Here is a 5,035-nt window from a genome sequence, read left to right as displayed (position 1 = left end):
GACATCGAGTTGTTCGACGGGTAGGCCGATAAACAGAGAAGGTGTTGTCCGAATTTTTGAAAATTAAATTCGAAAATGTGGACGTACCCTGTAATTATCGGAACGTCGAACGGGTATAGATAAGTATATACATATATTTTGTACGGAACCTGATTATATGCTGTGATGAATGTGTGGTCGAAATCCAGTAACCCTAATTTCATAAAATGACGAGTATACGTATTTCTGAAAACGAACACCAAACCGATTTCTCGAGAACATGAACCCTGACTGTTGGGTGTGTTATTGTATTATAATAATGTATATAATTACGAGTCGAGATTGAATATTGTAGGGTAGAATTTGTATCGAGGATATGTCAAGCATACCTGGACGTCTAATATAGGGTATTTTGACCCTGTAGGTTCTAGTCGGGAAAAAAAATCGAAAGTGGACGATGGACTAGAGATGACCTAGTAGTCAGTCGACGAGCTCAGTAGAGTTTCAACAGAAAAACTTGACTATCAAAGTCGAATCCAATGGGATCTAGTGATTGGACGTTAAAGCCTGAGCGACATAGTCGGCTCAGAATTAATCAGTAATAGTTGTAAAGCCCTGTAAGGCAAGTACTTCTGAACTTTTCTTTAAGATATATTGCCAATATTTTCAAACTGTTTCATAACATGTCGCTATTATTCAACATAACTCCTCTTTTATAATGCAAGTGCTTTAAACTATTTAACCTTGAACCCTGATTTTTCTTGATCTTGAGCCATAAGCCTTATTCTTTGTAAACCATCCTTTGTTGATCCTCAGACACCAAACCACATAGATATGATACTACTCCCCAAATGTATAACTACCAAACACCAAACACTGGAAGAGAGTTGTTTGAGAACACAGAAACTTTTATACCAATGCTTTATCGCTGTTGATTATGATCTTGCTTATTGAATTACATTATTTATTACACTGAATTGTTTTAGAATTGGATAGTTTTCTTTATGTGGACCATATTCGTGGTCAGACCAGATTCGTGGTCAAATTAGGCCAATGTGTGCCTTGGATCCAGTTCGTAGAGCAGAGCTGTGTGCTTCGCTCGGGGTTAGTGCGTGACTGATCAACAACCTAACCTTGGTTTTTAAAACTTAAAATAAATATCCAATTCTAATGATTTGTTAAAAAGAAACTTGATTCCTCTGAATCATTTCATTTGATTATTGCTTAACCTCATTTTTCCCTATTAAGACTTGCTGAGCTAGTTAGCTCACCCTTGCGATTCTTTTATATATTTTACAGTTGAAAAGAATATGGATGATAGTGAAGTTCCTCAGTCCAAAGTGCGGGCTAAGGTTTTAGTTGAGTTGGATCGAGCTAGCAGAAGCTTCATGCAGTAGAAAGATAGTCAAATTGTAAGAATGATTCTGTTATCAGTTGTAAGTTAAATTAGTTGGGATTTGGTACGTTGTAATAATTAGTTGAGGTTGTGGCTTGTTTTCATACTTTAACCTGTTGCGATCCGTGGTTATGTGAAGCAGGGTCATTGCAAATAATATTTCTTATACAGGTTTATATATTGTATGTGTGTTGTAGATCCCAAACTTCTGACCCAGGTTTACAGGGCGCCACAGCAAATATCCAATCAAGATCAAGTAGAGCTTCTTCAGTTTTCTTTGGATCAACTTGTGAAAGAAAAGATGCATGAAGGCATTCATTTGCAGTTGCACTTCTAGTCCTCACTCCAGCATTTGGATCACCAATAATTGCATCTGTATTGTGACTTCTATCCCATTTCCTTATTTGAGTTTGCTGACTTGTGTTTTCTGCTTCTTCTTCATTATTGATATGACTTCCAGAGTGTTCTTCTATTTCACCCCCTTAGTTTATGCTATCAAATTCAGGTGTTTGAGATGAGCTTTCATTCTCATGATTCACTTGATCAGTAGACTCTTCATTAATTATGTGGTTTGTGTTGACTTCAGCTTCATCATCAGAATCACTATCAATGTTGAGATTTTCAAACTTTAGGGCTTCAGCTTCATTTTTACTAAGGCATTTCAAGCCTGGACATTTGTCATCATCAAAAGTAACATCTGTGCTTTCCATAATATTCTTCTGTTCAATCACATAGACTTTGTATGCAGTTCTTTCCAATGAATATCCCAGAAAAATTGCCTCAAAAACTTTAGAATCAAAATTTCCCACATATTCAGAGTTGTCCTTCAAAACATAGCACTTGCTTCCAAACACATGAAGATGCTTCACAATAGGCTTTCTTTTAGACATGATTGAGTAGGGTGACTTACCAAATTCTTGTTAATGAGATATTTGTTTTGAGTGTAGCATGCAGTGTTCACAGCTTCTTCCCAAAAACTTATTGGCAACTTTGCATCTTGCAGCATTATTCTAGTATCCTCTACTGGTGTTCTATTCTTTCTCTCAACTACCCCATTTTGCTGAGGTGTTCTAGCAGCTGAGAATTCTTGAAAAATACCCTTGTCTCTTTAGAATTCAGTTAAGGTTGCATTCTTGAATTATGTTCCATTATCACTCCTCAATCTTTTCACACAATTCTGATCTTTAGCCTACTTCTCAATCTTCTTGATGTGCTCAATTATGATGTGTGAAGTCTTATCTTTGAAGTGCATAAATTCTACCCATGTGTATCTTGATTAGTCATCCACCATCACAAGTGCATATCTCTTTCTTGAAATTGATAGAACGTTAATTGGTCCAAATAAGTCCATGTGAATAAGTTGCAAAGGTGCACTTATAGAATTCAAAGTTTTACTCTTGTGACTTGATCTTTTCATTTTTCCCTTTTGATAAGCATCACAGACTTCATCTTGAGAAAACTCCAGATTAGGCATGTCTCTCATGAACTTCTTTTTTACTAGAGTATTGATTGCCTTAAAATTCAAGTGAGATAGCTTCTTATGCCATAGCTTGCTTTGCTCTATAGATGCCTTGGTATAGAAATAACAGATTCTATCTTTATTTGCTGAGTCCAAGTCTGCAACAAATAAGATACCTTTCCTTGCTTCTTTCAGAGCAACTTTACCAATCTTTTTGATGATAAAAATGCATTCTCCTTTGTCAAATGAGACCTTGAATCCTTTGTCTGTAAATTGACTAACACTAAGGAGATTCACTTCAAGACCAGCTACCAGTGCTACATCTTCAATGACAATATTTCCATAAATTAATTTGTCATATCATATTGTGAACCATTTATTGTTGTCTCCAAAAGTCACTAATGGGCCAGCCTTCTCCTCAAACTATAATAGCAGGGCCATATCACCTATCATATGTCTTGAGCATCCACTGTCTATGACCTATATGACTTTCTTCTCTTTACCCTGCACATAATAAGGATTAAGTGTATTTAACAACCCAAGAAGTGTTGGGTACTTCCTAATTGTTAACAAAATGAGTAGAATTAGAATGGGTTGTTTCAGAAATAATAGTGTTCATTGACTGTTGTGTATTTTCCCTTTTTGATGTAGACTCAGTTTTTACTTCCTGGAGGTCTACTCTCAGCTTGTGGCAACTTTTCATCACTTTCAAGTTGCAAGGTATGCAATCAAACTTGTCACAGAATGAGTAAGGATCATTTGCATTTGCTTCATTGTAATTGCATGCTCCTTCTGCTGGCTTGCTAACAACCTTTTTATAAAGGTGAGAGATGATTTACCGAGCCACATTTTTGACACTATCTTCTTGGTGCATCTGCAACAAATGCAAAGTTGTTGATTTTGTTTATCCCAATTTTTTTCATTTCTATTCTTCTTCTTCTTTCTTGCATCTTCATTCTTTACTTCCTTGACAGGTGTCTTGGAATCTTGGTTGACCATGGGCTTCTTTTCAACTTTGGAAGTTAGAGTTATTTCTATATTTTTCTTTTCATTTTCTTCATCAGTAATTTCTTGCTTTATGATCAACTCTTCTTCCTTGAAATCTACTTCACATGCTTTGAACATAGGTGAACCAACCTTTCTCAACATAGTTGTGACATCTTTATTTTCAGTTGATTTTCCTTTACCACCTACATCTTTCTTGTTGCTATTCAAAGAATTATAATCAAGACCAATAGCTATATTAGCACATGGCTTATTTTTCTCATGGTACTGACCAACCAACTCAGATGCATTCCTGAAATACTTCAACTTTACTTCATTTTTTTCCAGCTTTTCCCTCAACACGGCTTCAATTTCAGCAACACACTTTAGCTTGTTTTTCTTATATTCATTTTCTTGCTTGACTGACTCAAGCTCCATAAGCAGTAGATCCAGCTTTTGCTTCTCACTCTCAAGTTTCTCATTGGCATTTGTTAGCCTACTGACTTCCTCAGTAGCTGCTACCAAGCTAGTGTGTATATAAAACATCTCCACACTCATCTTTTCCACAGTCTCCTTCTATTGACTAGCATTTAAATCAATAGTGGTTAGAGTTGGTACCTTTAATTTTGAAGTGGATGATTCTCCATGCTCAAAGGCCATTAGTGCATAGTTTCCAACTTCTTCATCCTCATCATCATTATCAGTGTCATCCCAACTCTTTTCGTCTGCAATATAGGCTTTTCCAGACCGCTTCTGTAAAAGAGCTTCATATTTTGCTTCCAGTTCCAAGTAAGCTTTATCCTTCTTCACCTTTTGGGCTTTCTGCATTCAGTAGCAAAGTGACCCAACTCATCACAATTGAAGCACCTTATCTTTGATATGTCCACAAATTCAGTTTTATAGCCATCTTTGCTAGTTGAATTGTACTAAGCTTTTGGTTTCCAATTGTTGTTGTTGGAAGATTGTCCCTTGCTTTTGAAAAACCTTGGCTTATTGACTCTTATGTTGGAAAATTTCATAGCTAAGTAAGCCATGGATTGATCCATTTTATCTATCTCATCCAGGGTGTTATATTCCTCTTCCTCCAGCTCCAATATAACTTGCTTTTGAGCTCCTTTGTTTTTTGTTCCATAGCTTGAATAGATGGAACTTGATCTTCTTGCTCATCTTCACTTTCTTCTCTGTCATTTACAATTAAAGCATTGGAACCATCAACA

The sequence above is a fragment of the Apium graveolens genome, chromosome 7 (assembly GCF_009905375.1).
Source record: "Apium graveolens cultivar Ventura chromosome 7, ASM990537v1, whole genome shotgun sequence".
NCBI classification, from domain to species: Eukaryota; Viridiplantae; Streptophyta; class Magnoliopsida; order Apiales; family Apiaceae; genus Apium; species Apium graveolens.
The sequence above is the reverse complement of the archived record's forward strand: the minus strand, read 5'-3'. Positions refer to the sequence as shown.